This window comes from Eretmochelys imbricata, chromosome 2, assembly GCF_965152235.1.
Source record: "Eretmochelys imbricata isolate rEreImb1 chromosome 2, rEreImb1.hap1, whole genome shotgun sequence".
Taxonomy (NCBI): domain Eukaryota; kingdom Metazoa; phylum Chordata; order Testudines; family Cheloniidae; genus Eretmochelys; species Eretmochelys imbricata.
The window spans coordinates 253,534,118-253,560,010 of record NC_135573.1 but is presented as its reverse complement, the minus strand read 5'-3'; the positions used below and the strand labels follow the sequence as shown (position 1 = coordinate 253,560,010).

Sequence of the window (25,893 nt, the reverse complement as noted above, 5' to 3'; positions counted from 1 at the left end):
TTTTACTGAGTGTACATAAATATTTTAATATATTTTAATCCATCATCAACAAAAGGGCCTATCCTCAAAATGCTGTCACCCAGGAACTAGAGATGGAACAAAACTGCACAGGCTGGATCTCAACCTCCCCAATTTAGGGGTTTTAAAACAATGTTCTAGTTCAGGCCTATCTGAACAGGAAACAATACCAGTTTAGGGGGAATTAAATAGAACCAAAACATGAAAACATGACTAATTATACACAAAAGCACTATGCTGCATGTGAGTTAAGATTGCTCGTACATAATAAATAAGGCTAAGATTTTGTCACGGGTATTTTTAGTAAGTCACTGACAGGTCACCGGCAATAACCAAAAACTCAGGGAGCCAGTGACCTGTCCTTGACTTTTACTAAAAATAACCTGTGGTGGAGGGGAGGGGAAGGGGGAGAAGAGAGATTAACAGAGCCCCACTGATGACTGCTCCAGCATCCCCGGGCGCTGACCCAGCCCTGGGCCACTGCTTCTGAGGCAGGGGCTGACAGCTGTTCCAGTCCCACTGCTGCAGAGGGATGAAGCCAAAAACGTCACAGAGGTCTGTTGAAGTCACGGAATAAGTGACAGAATCGGATCCTTAAACAAAAAACTCAAAAAAGCAAGGAAATTAAAAAAGTTACCACACCTACAACTATAATTACTCTAGTCATGCAGCCACAAGGAGACACACACACACACACAAACACACACACCATGAGAGCAATTCAGACCACGTCTACACTACAATCTTTGGTCAAAGCACATTATGTCAGCATAAAGCTGCCAGTTAGTATATCGCTTGTGTGTGCTCACACTTGGCTCCTTGCACCAGCACTGTGGGTACTCACCAGGAGTGTTTGTGTGAGTGCACTGGGGTTAACCATGGGTAGGTATCCCAGTGTGCAAGCCACCAACGTCCAGCACAGTGTCTTTTGGGAAGTTTTGACAACGTACGGTGGGGCAGAAATGAGTCATACGGGGTGACTGGGAGCAAGGGGTCAACTTCCCAGCATGCAACTGTCTCCATCCCATAATGTCATCTACAACCCATAATTTTCATGCCTTTTTCAGATAATCCCATGAACCACCATGGCCATCCTCACTGTCCAGCACCCGTGACAGAAGCCTGCACAGCCATGCACTAGTGTCATAAGTTTTACAAGCACAGGACGCACAATCCTCCAGTATTTGCAGAGCTGTAAGAAGAACCGAATCGTGAAGAAAATGACTATTTCATGGAGGACAGATTGCTGTGGCACATAGGTTGTTGTTGGTGTTCACAGAGCAGCTGCAAATGGTGGAGCACTGCTTCTGGAGAAACAAGCACTGACTGGTGGGACTGCATCATAATAAGGGCTTGGGATAATGAGGGGCGACTGAAAAACCTTTGGATGCACAAGGCCACATTCCTGGATCCATGTGTCAAGCTCGCTTCAGCCCTTCAGTGCAGGCACACCAAAGAGAGCTGCACTGGCAGTGGAGAAGTGAGTGGCAATTGCAGTGTGGAAGCTTGCAACATCAGATTGCTACCAATCAGTGGGAAGTTGGTTTGGAGTTGGAAAATACACTGCGGAGGCTGTTGTCACCAAAGTGTGTAGGCCCATAAATCATCTTCTGTTACGCAGGACTGTGACTCTCAGCAGAGCGCAGGACATAGCGGATGTAAATTGCAGCAATAGGATTTCCGAACTGTGGCGGGGCGATCCTATTGGGATCCGGGAAGTGGGCAGGCGAACCCGTCCACTGCTAAAGGATCCCCTCCCAGCCTAAGAGGGGGATCCACAGGACCTGGACACCAAATAAATCCGGGGGACAACTAATGAAACAACAGGGACAGGAGTGTGGTCAAAGGGTCAAAAGAAGGGAACTGGATGGGGACACAGAGCAGAGAACCCCGGACAGCGCCCACTGCTCCTCAAAGGCGTCAAGGGAGTCAGTGGACGCCACCCAGAGGAACTTTGCCCGGATACGTGAACAGACCGAGGATCGGAAATAGGCCCCACAGTCACAGGAAACTCCATCAGCCAACCTCCTCACTCTGGTTTTATAGATGGCCATTTTAGCTAGGGCCAGAAGGAGGCTTACCAGGAGATCCCGTGACTTTGTGGGGCCACGGATAGGGTGGTGGGGCGATAGACGGCATGCATATCCATATTCAGACACCAGACCACTTTGCCTCGGAGCAAATCAACAGAAACAGCAGCTTTTCTATGGTTATGCAAGCATTGGTGGATCAGTGGGGACACTTCACTGACATCAACGCTGGCTGGTCAGAAAAGGTGCATGATGCTCTTTAAGAACACAGGACTGTTCAGAAAGCTACAAGCAGTGACTTTCTTTCCCAACTAGTGGATTATCATTGGTGATGTTGAAATGCCAGTAGTGATCCTGGGGGACCCAGCCTACCCCTTACTGCCCTGGCTTGTAAAGCTGTACACACACCAGCTACCTTGACAGCACCAAGGAAAGATTCAACTACCAGTTCACCAGATGCAGAATGACAGTTGAATGCATTTTTCGTAGACTTAAGGGATGCTGGCGTTGTTTACTCACAAGATTGGATCTCAGTGGAAAACACATCCCAATGGTTATAGCTGCCTCCTGTATCCTGCATAATATCTGTGAAGCAAAGAGGGAAAAGTTGCTGCCAGGGTGGAGGGAAGAGGTGGAGCAGCTGCCTGAAGATTTTGAACATCTATTAGAAGAACATCTATTATCTATTAGAAGAGCTCGATGCAGAGTTATAGGGCTCAGGAAGGTTTTGAAAGAGCACTTCAACAGTGAGCCACAGTAACGTGTTGTAGTGTATTATGCTCTACCTGCTGTTTTGTGGCCCGTTAAGAATTGTGCGGTGCTTAAAGTGTTATATTCATAGATGTGCACCATCAATGCACCTATTAATTTTGCAGGGCTTGCTGTACATTTATGATTATTACACTGTATTTGTCACACTGTACAGTAAGTGGGTCCTTTCAGAAATGCTAGGCACTCTGCAGCATTTTTTGTGAGCGAATAAAGATAAATCATTTTCCAAATAATATAATTTTATTCAGTAACAAAACCAGTTCAAAGAGAAATCGGTGCAATTAAAAATCAAATGTATTAAAAACTTAATAAATTAATAGAGCTGATCTTAACAAGGGGAAAAAACATTAATGTCCATTTTACCTCCACATACAGCCACCAGGACCCCCACAGGTCAGTGTATGTGAAGCTGTGGTTGTCCTTAATGTACCCCTGGGGCAGAGTGGTAGGGATGTAGCTCCTGATGCCACATGTCATGTTGAGGGGGGATGCAGGGAGGTGCTGTAATAGAGTTCTCCATGGACTGCAAAGGGAGGCGAGCACGGGATTGTTGAACCTGTAGATCCACAAGAGTCTGCAGCATCTGTCTCTGCTCCCAGAGAAGCCCCATTATGTCCTGATGCATCTCCCTCTTTTTTCTCCTGCTGGGACTCCTGGGCCTTTCTCCTGTCCCTCTTTCCTTCTCCAAGCGGTCTGCAATGTTCATCTTCCAACCCCTCTGCTCACTGTCTGACGCAGCACTGGCTTGCAGTATCTCATACAGCATGTCATACCAAGTCCTATTCTTTCTCCTCCTTATCTGGCTCAGGTGTTCCACAGGTATGGAGGGGGAGCCCCACAAGTCCACAACAGCAGCAGCTGCAGATAAAACACAGAGGTACCATTGTCAATATAGTCACAACTGAAAGTGAAAGTTAAGATTCAGAACTCCCTTCCCTTGCTCCCCTGAAGTTTTAAACAAGACATATTTATTGACATGTCTGCTTGAGAGTGCTTGTGCATGGCACCACTCACAGCTCCAGCCACAGTGAGTATGGCCTGGAGAGATGAGGGAAATGTGAAGGGAATTGCTTGGTTGCATGAAACTATGAGTACAGGGCAATGGCACTGAATTCTGGCACCGTTTTCCACAAACGGTGGTAATTTTAGCTTCTCTCTCACTCATGAGGGTAACAAAGGCACAGAGAGCACAGCTGCTGCTGGTGTCCTGATGCACCCAAGGCCGTATGCGGATAGCCTGTTTACTGCAATGGTGCCTGCCAAAGTTATCGCTGACTGGCATGGGAAAACGTCCTACCACAGAGGAAGAAATAAGGCTGCTATCCCTAGAAACCTTTGGGAAAGGATTGCAGAGTGCCTCTATGAAAGTTTCAAGATCTCTCAGGGGCATTCAAGGTACTTCCCTGTGTTCATAAACAAAGTGCTCCATATGTTCCCCCTTACCTAACTCCACAAGGGAATGAAAACAGATAACAATGCTACATCTCTTTGTTATACCGCTACTTCTTCTAGTACAAGTAAATTAATGAAAAGTTGATAGCTGTGTCCTGCTAAGCTGGGGGCACCATCAGTACATCACTGTAATGGGGAATACAATTACACACTTACCTGGGGTTCCTTCCCCAGCATCGAGCTGGCCCACGCTCAGACTGGACTGAGTGGAGTCTTCAACAGGTCCTGGCTCAAGACATAGCTGGACACCCCCCGATCACCTCTTCCCCCATCCTGCTTCTCTTCTTCCTTCACTTCTCCTGGCTGTTCATGCCAAGGGCCTGTTACACAATCTCCTCAGAGGGATCCATGGCGGTGAGAGAGGTGGTGGAGGAGTCTTCACCAAGTATGGCATGCAGCTCTTTGTAAAAGCAGAAGGTCTGTGGCTGGGCACCAGATCAACTGTTGGCCTCCCTGGCCTTTTGATATGCCTGAAGCAGTTCCTTCATTTTCAAGCGGCACTACTGTGGATCCCTGTTGTATCCCTTCGCCTGCATCTCCCGTGAAATCTGCTCGTAGATGTACATGTTCCTATACCTGGTCCATAGCTGTGCTTGCACGGCCTCGTCTCCCCACAGGACCAGGAGACCCAATATCTCCTGTTTTCTCCAACGCAATGTGTCTGGAGCACGTAGCTGGCCTGGTCAGCTGGGCAGCTGCACATAACAATGGAGAGCTGCTAGGTGTGCTTGCCAAGCTAGACAATCAGGAAAAGGCATTTCAAAATCTGCAGGGCTTTAAAGGGGTGGGGGGGCCTTTTGGTTTCCGTGATCCCTGGGCAGAGGAGTTCACAACTGTGACCAGAGCAGTCCATGTCAGGCATTGTGGGACAGCTGCTGGAGGACTGTTAGGGTCAACATAAGTAACACAATATCAACACTTGTGCTCCGTTGACATCAATACATCAACCATGGCTCAATGCCATTTGGAGAAATGGTGTTACTACATCACTGTAACAAGGCACTTACATTGGTGGGAGACAAATTTAAGTGTAGATACATGCACAACTAGGTCAATGCAAGGCAACTTACGTCAACCTAAATTTGTAGTGTAGACCAGACCTCAGACAACATATCACAGCCTTAACTCTGCTCCAGTAGGGATGCCAACCTTCCAGCACTCCCTACCTCAACCTCCCCATCACCATCACAAAAAGACTTATTATTTGTATTACTCTAGCACCTAAGAGACCTAGGCATGGACGAGGCCCCCATGGTGCTAGGCACCATACAAACAAAAAAGAAAAAGATGGACCCTGTCCACGGAGCTTACAATCTGGGGCCTGGTCTACACCTAAAAACCAGACTGACCTCACTACACTACACAGGACTGTGAAAAAATCTGCACCCTGTGTAACGTAGTTAGGGAGACCAATACACACTGTAGACCCTATTGGGTGGATGGCAGAATTCTTCTGTTAACCTTGCTACCGCCTCTTGGAGAGGTGGATTATCTATATGGATGGAAAAAACTCTTCCGTCAACGTAGGAAGAGTCTACGCTACATCAACATGATAGCTGTGCTGCTGTAGCCACTGAAGTGTAAGACCACAACAACTGATGAATATACACAGTCAATATTTGTTAGCATTACAGATGGCAGTCTCAGTACACGAGCGGTCTAGCTATCGTCAAGTGTTTTGTGATGAGATTCTCACCGATTTTTTTCCCCCACAAAGCTCTTGGGGGGAGGGGAGGAGGGATTATACCATTCGTGTTTAAAACAGATATCATCACAGAAATAGAATTCATTAACCAAGAAGTGCTCCAAACACATTGAGGATTTAATGCAAAGAAACCAAAGAAAAATTTAATTTAATAAACAAATTGTATTCTGGCACATAAAATATCAATTGACAAAATAATGAAATAAAATGAACTGTAGTAATTCTACTCATATTTGCATAATGCTTAATCGGTTTCAAATCCTCCATGAACTATTACAATTTTAAATAATCAGATCTCTTGAACATCTTCTTTCTTAAATTTAAAAACTCCCTAGTTTCGTCGTAAAAAGCAGGAAAAATATCAAATAGTAGCAATATAACCCACTGATAGGATTTCAACATGTACACTTAATTTTTTCATTCAAACCTGTTTATTCCTAGATGTGTCTCGATTGGTTGTAATCATATTATTGCAATACTGAATATTTCCTCTATATTTGTGAAGAGAGTGAGCATTTTCACAGTTCCATAGGACTTTAAATTACAATAAATATTCTTAAACAGAATTAGATCTAAAGAACTACAGAAGGAGTTTTAGTAGTGACCATAAGAAGATTTAGATTGGGTGATATTTCTCAACAAAAACAGAATCTAAACATAAAACTGTAGATTGACTCAAACGTACTTAATTAACTGATGCAAGAATCCCTTGCATTCTAATATTAGCCTTAGGTTCCCAAGGATCTCAAATTTTTTGTACAACAATATTTTCTTTGATGTAAACACCTGTCAAAGATTTAACACTTTCTCTCCGACTCTGTAAATAACTGAAAATTTTCTCCTCAAATTACCTTCGTCCTCTCTAAATTTGAAATTCAGTGTAACAATCAAAGTAGGAATCAAATTGATCAACTCTACTTTCAGTGCATGAACTACAGAAAAAAAAAAGTACTCTAACAACACTTTAATTTAAAGATGCTGAAAAGCTGAAGAAATCAGAAATGAGCAGAACTCGCTGTTTCACTTACGGTAGTAGCCAAAGCCAGGAGCAGCAGGGAACGAAATGGAAAACCAAGGATCCTCTGGGCTATGCCAAACCCTCCCCTCCCAGGTGTTACAGAAGACTTTATACTCTAAAATGTACCCATTGCTGCCATTTCTCTAATATACCATTTCCTTTTCAGAGGTATCTCAGGTGAAATTCACCTGACAGAAGAGAATTGTACACAAGACGCTGATCACAACTTATATTTAGCCCTTAAGTAGCAACCTTGGCACTGGACCTTTATAAGGGGATGAGTTTTCACTTTAAGGCCATGCCTGCCCTACAGGGACGACATACATCAGCACAACCCCAGTGCCACAGCGATGCTGGAACAACCCCTGCATGCAGCTATGCCAGCACTACACTGAAAGAAAGCGTTCTCCTATCAGCATAGGACCATCACCTCCCCAAGCGACAGTAGCTAGGCTGACAGAAGCATTCTTTTGTCACCATAGCGACGTCCACTTGGGGTTAGGTCGGTAAAGCTATGTTGCTCGGGGTGTGTATTTCTCACACCTCTGAGTGACACAGCTATTTCAACCTACATTTTAAGTATAGACCAGGCCTAACAGAATAAGGAGCACAAGTGTATATTATATTATTTTTTAAATACACACACACACACACACACACACACACCCCTCATCTTCCAACTCAACCCTTTCTAGTAAAGGGAATACAATTCAGTGTTGCCATCTCTCATTAATTTATTATAAGCCTCACAATATTTGGTGTTTTTTCTTAAAAGCCCAGATTCTGAGTCCTGTGATTATGGGACAATCTCTGCTTTTATTTAATAAAAGTAGACTTTCTAGCTTCATGGTTATGGAGACAAAATTTGAGGCTCTGAAATCAGAAGGCAAATAAAAAAATTCAAAAGTTATTTTTAAAAATCTTATATTTAATACAGTTATAATTTCTGGATGCTCGGAGCTGGCAATATCATATTAATGCAAAAAAGGAGGTTACTTATCTGTAACTGGACGTTCAAGATGCGTGGTCCCGATTTGGATTCCAAAAGTGGGTGCACATGCACACCATGTGCCGGAAGGTTTTCCTAGCAGTGTCGTTGACCAGCATGTGTGCCTTGAGTCCCTCTCGTCTTCACAGCTGAGACTATAATAGGCCAGGCGGGCTGACATTGCTCCAGTATCCCTCTTACCACTGAAGTCTAGTCTGCAGCAGAAGGGTAGAGGGCAGGTATTGGAATCCGAATAGGAATCACACACCTTGAAGAACCTCTAGTGACAAGTAAGTAACCTCCTCTTCTTCTTCAAGTGATGGTCCCTATATGGATTCCAGATGTGGGTGAATAGAGTGCAATGATCAAAATGGAGGTGGGTGTGAGGATGTACAAGGAAATATAGTCGTAGTATGGTGCGGCCTACAGATGTGTCCGCAGCTGAAGCAATGGTGTAATGGGACATGAACTTGCATATGGAGTGCACGTTGCTGCACGACAGATATCCTGCCATGAGACACTCGCGAGGCAAGCCGATGTAGCTGCATGAACTTGCATAGAATGCACTGTGACTTCATCAGGTGGCGGTACATTGGTGCGTGTGTAACATTTGTGGATGCACCTGGACACCCTTTTGAAGATTCACTGAGAGGAGAGGGCTTGTCCCTTGCATTGGCTAGAAAGAGTATCAGTAATGCCCAAAAGGCACAAGTTCGCTGAGGGTAGAATGCCAGTGCATGGCGACATTCAGGGAGTGTAGTGCTCTGTCCAAGTGCAAGGCGTGGCATTTGGGAAAGAAGACAGGGAGGCGGATGCAATGATTTAGGTGGAATTCTGACTACTTTAGTTCTGAATTTTGGGTGCAGCCAGAAGGAAACCTTATCCTTGTGGAAGACGATGTAAGGGGGGTCCGCCATCATGGCCACCAGTTCTCTGATCCATCTAGCTGAGGTGATGGCCACTAAGATCACTTTCATGGAGAGATGGGACAGAGACCATGTTGCCATGGGCTCAAAGGGGTCTTTGTGAGTGTGGAGAGAATGAGATTAAGGGTATGTCTTCACTATCAATGTTAAAGCGCTACCCCGGCCACGCTTTAACATGGCTGTGTAGGCTCAGCACCAGCTCTCACCAGTTCTCCCAGCACTGTAAAAAAACCACCCCCATGAGGGGAGTAGCTACCAGCGCTGGGAGCACGGCTAACAGTGCTCATGCACTGTCTAGACTACCACTTTACAGTGCTGAAACTTGCATCACTGAGGGGGGTGTTTTTTGACACCCCTGAGCAAGAAAGTTTCAGCTCTGTAAAGTGGCAGTGTAGACAAGGCCTATGGTTCCACAAAGGTATGGGCTTGAGAAGGTAAGATATTGCACAGATCTTTCAAGAAACGGATGGTGGTAGGTTGTATGAATGCTGAGGTGCCATCCATCAGGGGGAGAAAGGCATTGAGCATTGCCAAGTGGACCCATATGGAGCTGAGGTCCAGGCCCAACGTTTTAAGTTTGAGAAGATAGTCGAAGATGATAGCTATGGATACCATCCCAGGGGGTGTCGATGTCGGTGGGCCCATGAGGTAAAGCACTTCCACTTCACCAGGTAGCAGGTCCTGGTGGATGCCCCCCTGCTTTGTGTAAGGATGTGTCTCGCCAGGGTGAAGCATGCCATGTCTATCCTCAAGCCCCATCCAAAAACCAAGCTGTGAGGTGAAGAGAGCCCAGACTGGGATGCTGGAGCCAGCCCCGATCTTGTGTGAAAAGATCTGGGAGTATGTCGAGGTGGGATGGGGTGCAAGCAGAGATTCAAAGGAGGTCTGTAACAAATATTGACAGGGCCAGAACAGAGCTACAAGTATTACTGTAGCTTGGTCCCAGCAAATTTTCAATAACAGAAAGAGAGGAAAGGCATCGTGTAGGTTCTGACTTTGTCCTCACCCACAACCATTTCAGATTTGGGGACAACTTATACTTTCAAGTCAACAGCACTGCTATAGATACCCACAGGCCCCACAGTATGCCAACATTTGTATGGCTGACTTATCTGAGGAAGCGTTGTTCTCTCATCCCCTAGCACTCCTCCTCTAATTGCGCTACACTGAGGACATCTTCATCATATGTCCAGGTGTCCCTAGCCTTTGTTTGCCAGAAGCTGGGAATGAGCGGCAAGTGATGGATCACCTGATAATTACCTGTTTTGTTCATTCCCTCTGGGGCACCTGGCACCGGCCCCTGTTGGAAGACAGGATACTGGGACCTCTGGTCTGACCAGTAGGGCCATTCTTATGTTCTTATATGGACCCCCGGGAAGGACGTCCTTGAAGAATTCCACCTGGATTTCAACAATTTCAACCTCACCATCAACCTCAGCCTGGACCAGTCCACACAAGAGATTCACTTCTTGGACACTACAGTGCAAATAAGTAATGGTCACATAAACATCACTCTATACCGGAAACCTACTGACCGCTATACTTACCTATATGCCTCCAGCTTCCATCCAGGACACATCACACAATTCATTGTCTAAGATACAATTGCATTTGCTCCAATCCCTCAGACAGAGACAAACACCTACAAGATCTTTACCAGCATTCTTAAAACTACAATACCCACTTGAGGAAATGAGGAAACAGATTGACAGAGCAGGATGGGTACCCAGAAGTCACCTACTACAGGACAAGCCCAACAAGGAAAACAACAGAGCACCACTGGCCAACACGTACAGCTCCCAGCTAAAACCTCTCCAGCACATCATCAACGATCTACAACCTATCCTGGAAAACAATCCCTCACTCTCACAGACCTTGGGAGGCAGGCCAGTCCTCGCTTACAGACAGCCCCCCAACCTGAAGCAAACACTTACCAGCAACTAAACACCACACCACAGAAACACTAACCCAGGAACCAACCCTGTAACAAACCCCGTTGCCTACTCTGTCCCCATATCTACTCTAGCGACACCAATCAGAGGACCCAACCACATCAGCCACACCATCAGGGACTCATTCACCTGCACATCTACTCATGTGATATGTGCTAGTGATGCCCCTCTGCCATGTACACTGGCCAAACCGGACGGTCTCTACGTAAAAGAATAAATGGACACAAATCAGACATCAGGAATGGTAACATACAAAAGCCAGTAGGAGAACACTTCAATCTCCCTGGACATTCTATAACAGATTTAAAAGTAGCCATACTTCAACAAAAAAACCTTCAAAAATAGACTTCAAAAAGAGAAACTTGGGAGACAGGCCAGTCCTTGCCTACAGACAGCCCCGCAACCTGAAGCAAATACTCACCAACAACCACATACCACACAACAGAACCACTAACCCAGGAACTTATTCTTGCAACAAAGCCCGTTGCCAATTGTGCCCACATATCTATTCAGGGGACACCATCAAAGGGCCTAATAACATCAGCCAGACTATCAGAGGCTCGTTCACCTGCACATCCACCAATGTGATTTATGCCATCATGTGCCAGCAATGCCCCTCTGCCATGTACATTGGTCAAACTGGACAGTCTCTACGTAAAAGAATAAATGGACACAAATCAGATGTCAAGAATTATAACATTCATAAACCAGTCGGAGAACACTTCAATCTCTCTGGTCACGCAATCACAGACATGAAGGTCGCTATCTTAAAACAAAAAAACTTCAAATCCAGACTCCAGCGAGAAACTGCTGAATTGGAATTCATTTGCAAATTGGATACTATTAATTTAGGCTTAAATAGAGACTGGGAGTGGCTAAGTCATTATGCAAGGTAGCCTATTTCCTCTTGTTTTTTCCTACCCCCCTCCCCAGATGTTCTGGTTTAACTTGGATTTAAACTTGGAGAGTGGTCAGTTTGGATGAGCTATTACCAGCAGGAGAGTGAGTTTGTGTGTGTATGGGGGTGGGTTTTTGGAGGGGGGTGAGGGCGTGAGAGAACCTGGATTTGTGCAGGAAATGGCCTAACTTCATTATCATGCACATTGTGTAAAGAGTTGTCACTTTGGATGGGCTATCACCAGCAGGAGAGTGAATTTGTGTGGGGGGGTGGAGGGTGAGAAAACCTGGATTTGTGCTGGAAATGGCCTAACCTGATGATTACTTTAGATAAGCTATTACCAGCAGGACAGTGGGGTGGGAGGAGGTATTGTTTCATATTCTCTGTGTATATATAAAGTCTGCTGCAGTTTCCACGGTATGCATCTGATGAAGTGAGCTGTAGCTCACGAAAGCTCATGCTCAAATAAATTGGTTAGTCTCTAAGGTGCCACAAGTACTCCTTTTCTTTTTGCGAATACAGACTAACACGGCTGTTACTCTGAAACCTGTAGAGCTACAATTCATTTGCAAATTTAACACCATTTATTTGGGCTTGAATAGGGATTAGGAGTGGCTGGCTCACTACAAAAGCAACTTTCCCTCTCTTGGTATTGGACACCTCCTCATCAATTATTGGGAGTGGACCACATCCACCCTGACTGAATTGGCCTTGTTCACCTTACAAGTGGAGAACCAGTGTAACTCCCTTCTCTTCACGTGTCAGTATATTTATGCCTGCATCTATAATTTTCATCCCATGCATCTGAAGAAGTGGGGTTTTTTACCCATGAAAGTTTATGCCCATATAAATCTGTTAGTCTTTAAGGTGCCACCGGACTCCCCACTGTTTTTGTGGATACAGACTAACACAGCTACCCCTCTGGTACATAGTGTAGGTTGCCCGTCCAAGGGAGGAGAAGGGTGTCACCTTGTGAGTCCTCCCCCCCGGCTCCTCTGGAGCAATAAAGAGGCAGTTTGCGGTTCTTGCAGGTTGCAAAAAGGTCTCCGGACGCGACGCCCCACTTGTGGAAGAGGTATTGCAGTGTGGCATCATGCAATTCCCACTCATGGTTCATGTAGAGAGTCCTGCTAAACACATCTGCCAGGGAGTTTTGGGTGCCTGGGAAGTACATGGCCTGGAGTATGATTTGATGTTTGATGCACCAGTTCCAAAGGTGGATGGACTCAGAACAGAATGATGGAGACTTGGAGCTGCCTTGCTTGTTGATGTAAACTACTGCTGTGATGTTGTCAGAGAGCAGTTGAATGTGACAGCACCAGATGAGGGGGAGGAATGCCTGGCATGCAAAACTGACTGCCCTCAATTCCAGGATGTTGATGTGTATTCTGGCCTCTCATGACATCCAGACGTCTGGGCTGTCTGACTGTCCAAGTGGGAGGCATCCATAGTTATGGGGGATTGTGGGGTAGGAGGTGTAAAGATCATGACCTTGGAAGGGTCGGTCCACCATATGAAGGAGGCCAGAATTGGACAGGAGAGTCCTACTCCCCAGACCAATGGTTCTGTGTGGTCTGTAGATTGAAAGGAGTCATATCTGTAAGCAACTCTCGTGGACGCGTGCGTGCGGTGTCACTGAAGTACAGACTACCATATGTCCAAGGAAGGAGAGACAGCGGCGGCTGGTGGTACAGGTGTTGTGGCATAGGTCTGCAATAATGGAATTCAGTATGGCAAAGCTTTCATCACAGCACAAACCTTCCTCCCAGTAGGAGTCTACCCATGCCCCAATAAAGTTGATCATCTGGGTAGCTACAAGCACAGACTTCTTCCTCATTGATGCAAATATGGAGAGAGGTGAAGAGAGCGCAAAGAGCTAGGACAAGTGAGATGAGGCCTTGCTGGGACAGTACAGTGAAGAACCAGTTGTCCAAGTAGGGGAATACAGAGTAGCAGAGGCAGCGTATGTGTGCTGCTATGACAGAGAAAACTTTTGTGAAGACTTACAGCGCCGTCACTATGCCGAAGGGGAGACTCAGAATTGGTAATGGTGAATCAGACCATGGAAACCCTGAATAAGAGAAATTTCCAGTGGGCTGGGTGAATGTCAATGTGGAGGTAGGTGTCCTTCATGTTGAGAGCCGTGAATCAGGCTCCGTGTGGGAGGAAGGGGATAATCAACACATGACCATATGGAGTTTGGCTTTCCTGATAAAGAAGTTGAGCACCCAAAGGTCCACAATGCGGCATCACCCTCCGCCATTCTTTGAAATGAGGAAGTATGGGGAGTAAAATCCCCACTCCCTGTAGTGAAGTGGGACAGGGTCTATGGCACCCTTGAGGAGAAGGGTATTGGCTTCTTGTTCGAGGATGCATTAGAGGGATGGGTCCCTAAAGGGAAAGCCGGGGTTGGCAATGAGGCAGAAATGACAGAAATTCTATGGAGTATTCATGATGGATGATCTTCAGTACCCACCAGTCCACAGTGACCTTGACCCAATTGTGGGGCAAGGATCACAAGCAGGGGGGGTATGGTAGTGTGGGGCACGAGTCTGGACTCCGAGGTGGGGCAGGGAAAAACAAGGGCTCCAGTTCTGAGAGGCCCTCAGACTTTGAAGATGGTTTTGGGAAGGGAGGCACCGACAGTACCGGAAGGCCACAATGGAGCAATGGGACATGGCAGCAGCAATGGTTTGTTTGCTGCAGAAGGGACGATGGCAGGGAGTGGCAGCGTGGAGAGGAGTAGAGATTGTGAGTATGGGAAGAACAGCTCCTCTGTTGATAGTAGCACTTCCACGTGCCCAGGAGTGCAGGGCATCATTTGGGTCAATCCCAAGGGTCCAGGTGTATTTGACAGAGTTAATAGGATGGGTGGTGCAAGAGCCAGTGAGGGCGCCAGTGTGGGTACCAGGGTAGGTGGTGGTACCCTTGGATCTTGCTTCCACTTTACCTAACCCGCTACTCTGGGAAACTTGGGTGGTAGTCCAGCCGGATCCACGCACAACTTCTCACCCGACTTGGTGCAGCTTGGGGAGGAAACTGCATATCTGGACAGGAATCTTCTCTTATGCCCGTGTCAATGTTTCTCTCTCTCATGGCAGGGCTTGTCCGGAGGTTTTGGCACTGTCGGATCCAGTGCCCTGGAGGAGCTTGGAGAAATGCTCGCTGCTGGTGATGGGCAATGCATCACCAGTTCTGGCAGCCCCAGAGCTGAATGCGCCCGTGGGCACATAGCCTACTCCATTAAGAATTTCCGGAGGCAAAGTTCGCAAGCCTCCCATATTCAGGGCGGGAACAACTTACAAATGGTGCAGCAGGCCGAAGTGTGGGCCTCGCCAAGGCACTAGAGGCAACACTGATGCTTATCATTCACAACAAATGAGCATGGGCAAGAGGCACAGTCCTTGAAGCCTGGAATCCAGGGCATAGTTCCTGAGGGAGTGGGGGTGGGCTAGGGGGAGTCTCCCTCCAACGGGGGCAAAGCTATAGTAATTAAGCTACCTGCACGTAACCAAGAACTACAGAACACAAAACTACAAGTATATACACAAGAAAAATTGACAGTAAATCACTCTCTTACCAAAGCTAAGGGCATGAAGTAACAGGATTCTGACTCCAGCCAAGCAGTGGTAAGATAACTAGAGCAGTGTCGACCCATATGGCCTATTATAGCCTCAGCTGCGAACATAAGAGGAATGCACGACGCATGTGTGGGTCAATGGTCACTGCTAGGGAAACCTTCTGGCTCCGGCACATGGCCCACATGCACACCATTTGGAATCCATACAGATTTAATTATTTAAATCTAGGTTTCCTGCTTGCTTATTTAAATTGTGATTAAAATCAGTTATGGAAATCACTTTGATTTAACTCAATCTACCCTGCCACCGCTGCTTTTAACTCTTCCTCAAAAAGAAAGGTGGGAGTATGAATTTGGGCAGGTAATCTAGAAAATCCTAATAACCAATTTCTTTGAGTACTGCTTGAACAGATTCCCTACTGGCAGATTAACTAGTAATAATATCTACGCCTGGCAGAATTCTGTACCACTGCGCACGGCCAGAATTCATGTGCCATGCAGAATTTTTTTTTGTCGGCAAAAAATATATTCAGCTGGAAAGGTGCTGCAGTTACTTCTTTCACCCACCCAGGACTGCTGGGGTGCCAGAACAGAGAGCAGCCAATCCCAGGGCAGGAGCACTGCAGCTGCAGATAGGGAAGAGAAAGAAGCTGTGTTCCTCACAGCACCCTGCCCATGGGGCCAGTCAGCAGGCATGGGATATGGGGTGACATCAACATGCTCACACCTTCAATTAAGGTGTTAAGAGATCATAATAAATAAATGTCCTATATAGCTCGTAAGAATGACCATACTTCGTCAGACCAATGGTCCAGCTAGCCCAGTATCCGGTCTTCCAACAGTGGCCAATGCCAGGTGCTTAAGAGGAAATGAACAGAACAAGCAATCATGCAGTGAGCCATCCGCTGTCGTTCACTCCCAGCTTCTGGCAGTCAAAGGCTAGGGACACAGAGAGCATGAGTTTGCATCCCTGACCTTATTGGTCAATAGCCTCCCATTAGTCCTCCAATAAAACCAGGGAGGAGCAGATATTACATCCTTGATATAGGAAAGTTAAAAACAAGCAGAAAAAAAAAACGGTCACCCACCTTCCCTTTTATGGTTTCTTAATAGAATCATAGAAATGTAGGTCTAGAAGGGACCTCAAGAAGCCATCAACTCCAGCCTCCTGTGTGGCAGGTCCAAGTAAACCTAGACCTCCACAATAGGTATTTATCCAACCTGTCTTAAAATCCTCCAGTGAAGGGGAGTCCACAACTTCCCCAGGAAGCCCATTCCAGAGCCTAACTACTCTTATAGTTTGACAGTTTTTCCTAATAGCTAACCTAAATCTCCCTTGCTGAAGATTGGATAAAGAATAATGGGCTCAGTATTCAGTGGACATGGACGACAACAACTGATCACTGTCCTCTCTGTAACAGCCCTTAATACATTCGAGGACTGTTATCAGATCCCCTCTCAATCTTCTTTTGTCAAGACAAAACAACATGACCAGTTATCTTTAAAGCTTTCCTCACAGCTTTTTCTTTCTAAACCTTTTTATCATTTTTGTTGCTCTCCAATTTGGCCACTTATTTCCTAAAATATGGCACCCAGAACTGGACACAGTACTCAAGCAGAGGTCTCACCAGTGCCAAGAAGAACAGGACAGTTACCTTCTATGTCTTACACCCCAGAATGATATTAGCCGTTTTCACAACCGCACCACATTGTTGACTCTCATTCAATTTGTGATCCCTATAACTCCAAGATCTTTTTCAGCAATACTGTTACCAAGCCAGCTGTTCCCCATTTTGTAGCTAAGCATTTAATTTTTTTCCTTCCTAAGTGAACTACTTTACACTTGTCTACAATTTGCGAAAGTCATTTTGAATTCTAATCTCGTCCTCCAAAGTGCTTGCAACCCCTCCCAGTTTAGTGTTATTCTGCAAGTTCTATAAGCATATTCTCCACTCCATTAACCAAGTCATTGATGAAAATACTGACTAGTACTGGACTCAAATGGGACCTCACTAGATACATCCTCCCAGTTTGACAGCGAGCCATTGATAACTACTCTTTGAGTACAGTCTTTCAACCAGTTGTGCACCCACCTTATAGTCACTTCATCTAGACCGCATTTCCCTAGTTTGTTTAGGAGAATGTCATGTGGGCCTGTGTCAAAAGCCTAATATCAAGATTTGCCTATTCTACTGCTCCTCTCCACTCCCAATCCATGAGGCCAGTAATCCTGTCATAAAGACGCAAAAAAGGGCACAAGCTCATTTTAAAAAAACCCTGCACACATACACACCTTTGCAAGTCACATTTAAACAAAAAATATTTTTAGAACACTGCATTATTCCCTCCTCCATAAGGGGCATAGACTGTAAGCCATTCAGGGCAGGAAATGTTTTCATGTTTGTTTTGTATGGTGCTGAGTGCACAAACAAACATTATAAATATGACCCCTGGGATTAGTAATATTCAAGAGAAAGCATTAAGGAACCTTGCCTCTATTCAAGGAGGATGTCACTGATCACAAAGACTTGACTCTTGTTCCAACACCTTCTGTACTCCTTTGCATCAATGAGGTCTACCAGAGATTTCCTTCACCTCTAAATCACCAAAGCTAGTAGTGAGTCTTTCAAATATTGCTTATACTGAATGTTGTATCTGCATCTTAGGTTATGTAATAGAAAATGGTCTTTCCCAGAAAGGTGAACTGTCACAAGGAACATTTGATGATGAATGCATCACTCCTGGAGAAGAATGATCTCTTGACACAGAAGTTTTGAGCGAGCTCCCCCATGATATCACTATGGTGTTGTCTGTGAGGATCTGTATTTCCTTGTTCTAATTATGATTTAATGGCCTGACGAATTACTCATTTTTAGTTTTCTTACCTGAACGTTGGCTTCCCTGAGCCTCTGTGTTTCTTGCAATCAGCTGTTCTAAATGTGCTCCCCAACCTTGCCAGAGGTGTCCAACACAATTACCTTCAATGAGAGATTGGGAAAAGGCAAATAGGATGTACTGCCTGCAGGCATTCTCCAAAACTGTCTACCCAAATCAGGGAGTTATAATCACTATGGGAGCAATGTCATCTCGTTGTTGAAAAATGACTTGTCCCAGACATAGTTCTAATAGTCCCAACTCAATTTTTGCAAATGGAATGACATAAGTACAGGAAGCCATTAGGCCCAGAAGCCTGGGGCAAGCTATATTGTGTGATGAAGCTGGGGTCTGGCCAAGGTGACTGCCTCCTGTATTTTCTCAGCACTTCCTTAAGGAAGGTAAGCAATTGTTAACTTGGAGTCTAGAACTGTTCCTGTAAAAGATAAGAGTCATATGAACACCAGCTTGTCCTTACTGAGGCTAAATCCCAAAGATTGGGTCAAGAGACATAAGGTTCACGTTTGTCCATGAGAAAAGTAACAAGACTGGGCCCATACCAACCAGTGTTCAAGACACAGATACTCATAAATCTTTGGATATTGGAGATTACCAGAATGGCCAAATATTTTTTTTTCAAATCTTTGGTGCTGAAAAAAAAAAGACCAAAGGGAAGGATTTCATATCAATAATGATTGTTGCTCACATAAATACTACGTGTTTCATGTCGGCTGATCAAATAGCTACATGGACGTATGCATCCTTTAGACTGAGAACCATGAATGAATCCTGTGTAGTTAAGAGATGGAAATACTGAGGCAAGGGTCACCAAATTAAATTTGAACTTTCAAATACATTTGTTTGGACCCAGGAACCAGTATAGTGTCTTTTTTCCCTTGAAAATTATAAAGTAATGAATGCAAAATCCCTTTTTCCTGATACTGATGAGGGATCTATTTTATTACTCCTAGCTCAAGAGAAATCTCTAAGAGTGCTTTTAAGAGATTGTGAGAGGATTACTTGAAAAGGCTGGAGAAGAATGTCTACCCTTCATTTTCGTATCTGTGCTGGTGAAAGGTGATGAACAGATATAGAAAGAGCACAGTACTGGCAATATCAATCCATCTTTCCCGCTAATTCCCAGTAAAATGTCTAACGCTAAACTGAAGGGCCACCTCTAAACATGAGAGGCCAGGTTCAGTCTCCATGCCCATTCAGTGGTTGGCTTATTTGTTGAGACTACCACCAAAAGATGTCACCTTGTGCCAAATCATATATGGTTTTCTGTTATGGGAAAACCTCTCCAAATAACTACTGGACCAAGACCAACTCACTGCATATAAGCCAAGTAGCTCTCAGATGGTAACAACTTTCGGTCATTACCAGTCTGAACTGGATTCAGATATACAACCTATAGAGGTGAAGGTTGTAATACTGTATCATGTTATCATTCCACTCAGTCACCCAGTCCCACCTACACCCCTTACAAAATGCATTTCTGTATATTGCTGTATATTTCAAATCAATTATTTCCTTAATATGAATTTATGCAAGAATTATATATCTTTTAATTGAAACTGTTAGACCTGTTAAGGAACTGAAGGGACAAAAACACAACGAACACAAACTGGTTAATTCATTAATACCTACTCAAAGTGTTGGGAAAAGCCCAAAAAACTAAAGTACACTTAAAAAGAAAGAGATGACATGACTAAGAAACATCAACACAAGCATAAATTAACCAATAAAAATACAGTATCAGCAGTTTCTCTCAATTTATTTTTCAAAAACTAAAATTATAATTTGAAAAGTTGCATGACATCACCTGTTCCTATACCCTGGTAACTAAACTCTTAAAGCACTATTGGTGCAATAAAAAAATAGTATTATGCTATCTCCGGAACATGATCATATAGAACCAGAACTAACACATGTCCTTAAACGTGTTTCATAATTTTAGCAAGTATACATAAATGAGTCATCTTTATGGACTTGACTGTTTCCAAGTTTTGCTTCCCATCACCCCATCCTGTCCCTGAAGAGGATGTTTCTGACCTTCTGAGACTTCACATTACTGAGCCTTCTGGAAATTGCTGATATTTTAATACTATGAATAGCTGTTAAATATTTTCTGCGCCAGTGTTCAGAGGATTGTTAAATTATCCCTTTCTTATTTTGAAAGCTGATATATTGCTGTCAATGGGAAAATTATGAATTTTCTCCCTTTTATAAGCTGTGGTGTGCCAAAATATCTCACGGTGTTCTCTTTCTTCTCCCTATCATCCTACTTCCCCCCAAATATATGGATTTAATGTACTACATTAATCTCAAATAAAGTGTTAGTGCTTTCCTTCATTTCTTGGAAATAGCCCTAAAGAGACAACTAAAAACCAAGGAACATAAGGGAATTGATAAATATGTGGTATCAGCATTTGGTGCCCTTGTTTTATCATCCCTCCCCTTCCCATTCCCTGGCAGCTATAATAAGGGTATAACACACACTACCTCTGGCAAGAGAAAGATCTATTTCTTGATCCAAGCCATGTGATATGGATGAAGATTATAAACTGTCACATGGCAGGGCTCAGCATTCAGCATATATTTTTACAACAGCCACTACAATAGAGGCCATCCAGGATGACGATGACTTGGTATCCCTGTGTCAAGTTTCTTAAAAACTCTCTAAAGGCACACTTGAACACTGTCTTTACTGCTATACACACTTTGCAACTTCATTCTGATTCAACTGAATCCAAGACAAATTCCCTAAAACAAAAATCCTCACTTTTACAAGGAGAATCCATAACCAGTTAAACTACATATAGAGCATATATAGAGAGCATTCTGCTGCAAAAAACATTAAAAATTTTAATCCCCCAAAATAAAAATTCTGCACACAATATTTTAAAATTTTGCAAATTTTATTTGTCAAATAAATGTGGACGCTCCAGCATGGCATTGGGGAGCACAGGCCACTGGCTGCACAAAGGTGGGAGATCACTGTGCAGCTCCCCCACCCTAGGACACAGACTCAGCAGTGAGGCTGCACCCAACCCTGACACAGTGTACGGACCAGGCCTGCCCCAGAAACACCCCAGGGCCTTGACCCTCCGTACCAGGTGCACCAGGTGTGGGCAGGCAGGATGCTAGTGTGGGGGAATCCAGGTGTGGGTTGAGAGGGTTCTGTGTGGGGCAATCTGGGTGTGGGCAGCTCAGTGGGGGATCCAGGTGCAGGGGGGGATCTGGATACACAGTGGGGGTTTGTTGTGGGGCTCTGGGTGCAACAGTAATGGGACTCTGCAGGGGGGTCCAGGTGAAGATGGTTGGGGCTCAATGGGTCTGGGTGTGAGGGGGACAGAGCTTGGCAGGGGGGGTCTGGACATGGGGGTCTCAGTGGGGGGTTCAGATGCAGCTGGTTGGGGCTCGGTGGGGTGGGTATTCAGGTGGCTCGTCAGGGAGCCCAGGTGCAGGGGGAGTGGGGCCCATCGGGGGGGTTCTGATTGCGGGGGTGGGGGTTAGGCTCAGCAGGAGGATTTGGGTAGGAAGTCTGGATGCACGGAGCTTGGGCAGATGGGTGAGCAGCTCCCTATACAGGGATCCCTCCCCTTGAAGCTGAGGAGCGATGGGTGCAGGAAGCAGGATGTCGGGGAGGGGGGAGTTTGCAGAGCTTTCTGCAGCCCAGGGAGAAATCTGGGGGTGGGTCTGACCCAGCCCCGGATGCCATGCAGGTGAAGAGGAAGTCCCATTCTCCCAGCCCAGCCGGGACTAGCAGCTGAGCCCAGCGCAGGGTAGGAGTCCTGCTTTCTGCCCCACAGTGATTTACCTCTCTGCCAGCTGACCCAAGCACCCAAAATATACTGCTGGGGAGGGTTGCATGACCACTCTTGTAGCTTCCCTTTGCTTCCCCATCAGAAATTCATTTTTCTACAGTGAAGCAAGACAATCCACGGGGGATATAAATTCTGCACATGCGCAGTGGCACAGAATCCCGCCAGGAGTATAAATTGTAATTTAGGGTATGTCTACACTTAAAAAACTACAGCAGCACAGTAGCATTTTAAGTTTAGACACTCTCTAGGCCGTCAGGATACACCTGGAGGAATTCTGCTGGACTGCACCCCTGCAGAATTTCTGTGCTTCCCTGCGAAAATGGTAGGGAAGCAAAGGGAAGCCTGGAGGGTGAGGTAGAGTGGCTCTGCTTACTCTGCAGCGGAATTCCTCCTCCTGTGTCCTCCTGCCAGTTGTGCTCCCCTTCTGTGTGCTGGAAGCCTTCCTGTTTTCTGTGCAACACTGAGTGCCCATGGTGAGGCGGGGGGGAGGGGGGAACGTGGGGGGCAGGAGAGGGGGGAGTGGGAGGTGGATGAGATGGGGAAGAAAAGAGGGATAGGGGAATCATGAGGGGTAGTGGGAACCTGGCAGGCGATGTCCTGTCAGCAGCAGCTGGGGCTCCCCTGTTAAACAGGCCCATCTAGCCCTCACCCAGACAAGCTCTACCCCCCTACACCTGGACACCCCCCCAAGGAGCCACACACACCCTGACCCCCACCCCACTGAGCCCCAACCAGCTTCACCTGGACACCCCCCATCAAGCCTGACTCCCCCAGCACCCGGACCCCACCGCTGAACTCTCCAGACCCCCCTGTCGAGCCCCAACCACCTTCACCTGGATCCCCTGCAGAGTTCCATTGCCCTGGTAGCTGGAATCCCCCATGAGCCCCTGTGCACCCAGATCTCCCAATGAGCTGCCTACACTCAGATTGCCCCCACACAGAAACCGCCCATCCCACACCTGGATCCCCCCACACTTGAATCCTGCTGGACTGAGTTTGCCCACCCACATCTGGTACAGAAGGTCAGGGCCCCGGGGTGTTGTGGGGCAAGCCCGGCCCTCGCTCTGGGTCAGGGTCGGGTGCAGGCTCGCTGCCTAGTCCCTGTACCGGGGAAGGTGGGGGCTTCAGGGTGATCTCTCACCTCAGTGCAACCAGTGCTCTCCACTGTCATGCTGGAGCCACATTTAGTTACTGACAAATAAAATTTGCAGAATTTTGCAGAACTTTAAAAAACTGAGTATAATTTTTTTGGCGCAGAATTCTCTCAGGAGTAACAGGAAGGATTCTCCTGTTGACAAAGGTAACCCATCTCCCCAAAAGCAGGTATCTAGTTCAACGGAAGAAGTGTTATCTACAACGGGGGTAAGGTCGGTACAGCTATGTCTTTCAGGGGGGTAGATCTTTCACACCTCTAAGAGATGTAGCTATACCAATCTAAATGCCTAGTGTAGACCATGACTCAATATTGCAGGACTCCAGTTGAGTCACTGGAAAAGAGTGCTAAAGCATTTAAGATTCATATGTGAGGGTTACCTGAAGATTTGGAATTGAATTCTTCTAACAAATTACATTTTTAGAATTAAATACTGCATGCTGAATTTATTCCTCCTCTCCAGATTTTACAATATTTCAGAATCCTATTAAAAAATATGCCACTCATTGCCATCCATAACTGTTCTATTTTAAAGAGAGCTATGTGACTTTTCTGTCACCAACAGAGATGGAATGGTGGAGCAATATGGAAGTGCAAAGTTTTTTTTAAATTAAAGAGAAAAATTAATTTTCTTCCAGACCAGGCCAGAGCCAAACTATCATGCTAGAAAAATGTTTTAATATTTGTTCAGAGCTTCTTTCAATACTCACTGATGTGGTAACTCATTTAATGGGCTGTCAGAGGAAGAATGGTGATCATGAGGCTGATTTAAACTTTTAAGTTTCTAGATTGATAGTTGCTTGGGTATTTATACTTTTATTTCTTCTTGCATTTTTTTTTTGTTTTGTTAAGTTATACAAGTTCCTGTGTAACACTTACACTCTGGATCAGGGTAGGCAACCTATGGCACACGTGCCAAAGGCAGCATGGGAGCAGATTTTCAGTGGCACTCACACTGCCTGGGTCCTAGCCACCGGTCTGGGGGGCTCTGCATTTTAATTTAAATTTTAAATGAAGCTTCTTAAACATTTTAAACACCTTATTTACTTTACATACAACAAATAGTTTCGTTATATATTATAGACTTATAGAAAGAGACCTTCTAAAAAAGTTAACATGTATTACTGGCACGCAAAACCTTAAATTAGAGTGAATAAATGAAGACTCGGCACATCACTTCTGAAAGGTTGCCGACCCCTGCTCTGGATGCTTTGTGCCACTTAGGTGATTTGAAGTAACCAGAAAACCATCTTAACCAAGCCCCTCAAGTGAATATCAAGGTGGCAAAGATCTGACATAGCACTTCTACACCAGCCACACTCTTGGCTCTCTGTGTAGGGGACAGGACCAGTGGGCCAGGGGAAGGGTGCATAGCTGGAACACCACATATTAAAATGTAGCACTAAATACTCACGTTATCCAGATAACTCTATATAAGTCAGGACTTACAAAACATATCTACATGTAAAGCAATTTATTTGACTCAAATAATTGGGGGTAAGGTGATTAACAGAAGTGTCAATGCCCACAGAGAATGTTACACATATTTCATGCACTTCTCAAAAACTGAAAACACCAGAGTTCCACATCTCTCGTTGTCTCATATAATCAGTCTTCTCATCATCAAGGGCCTGATCTGTCAAAGTGTTGGGGGGCTTCTGTCATAAACATAAAACTAAGGGTAGCATAAAATCCCTCCTTTACCTGTAAAGGGTTAAGAAGCTCAGATAACCTGGTTGGCACCTGACCAAAAGGACCACTAAGGGGAGAAGATACTTTCAAATCTGTGGAGGAAAGTTTTTGTTTTGTGCTTCTTTGTGAAGCTGGGACAGCAAGGAACCAGGACAGGGAAAATACATCTCCTAAAGCCATACCTGAACTAAGCATCTAAGGTTACAAATTGTAATAGGAAGAAAATGCACTAGATTATCTTTTGTTTTAGCTTGTGAATTTTCCTAGGCTAAGAGGGAGGTTTATTCCTGGGTTGGTTTTTTTTGTAACTTTAAAGTTTTGCCTAGAGGGGAATCCTCTGTGTTTTGAAACTGATTACCCTGTAAAATTACCTTCCATCCTGATTTTATAGAGGTGCTTCTTTTACTTCTTCTTTATAATAAAGTTCTGCTTTTAAGAACCTGATGGGTTTTTAGTGTCCTAAAAACCCAAGGGGCTGGTCTTTGCTCACCTTATTAATCTATTTGGTTGGTATATTATTCGCAAGCCTCCCCAGGAAAGGGGTTGAAGGGGCTTGGCGGGACATTTTGGGGAACAGGAACTCCAAGTGGTTCTTTTCCTTGAATCTTTGTCTAACTCACTTGGTGGTGGCAGCGATACTGTCCAAGGACCAGGAAGAATTTGTGCCTTGGGGAAGTTTTTAACCTAAACTGGTAGAAATAACTCCCATTGGCTTAAATGGGACTTGTGGACACTTTCCACCTTGTAGTACTGGACAACAAGTAACACAGTATTCCAGGAATTAGGCAACAGAATATTCTGTTGAAACTATGAAGGCTAAAACAAAGTATCAATTCTTGCAACCTCTTCACTGTAAAATCCAACAGCAAGGTAGTAATTGGCAGGGACAAAATTATGTAGCAATTAGGGCATGACAGCAAAAGCAAACAAAAACTGAAAATGGGTTCGACACTTCTGGTAACAAGCAGGTAATTATCACAGTAGCTTGAAAGGGGCATAATCAACC

General features: G+C 45.2%; 1 protein-coding gene across 6 annotated transcripts in view; it reads right to left on the bottom strand.

Moving 5' to 3' along the window:
* The window catches only part of KMT2C (lysine methyltransferase 2C), a 334,572-nt gene that overhangs the window by 263,244 nt on the left and 45,435 nt on the right, over positions 1-25,893 (bottom strand). The window contains exon 1 of one of the 6 annotated variants that reach the window (XM_077808391.1): positions 18,224-18,272. The exons of the other annotated variants lie outside the window; for them this stretch is intronic. The gene's annotated coding sequence lies outside the window, so the exon portion shown is untranslated. Of the gene's footprint in view, positions 1-18,223; positions 18,273-25,893 lie in introns of those variants that run through there. 6 annotated transcript variants of the gene reach the window in all.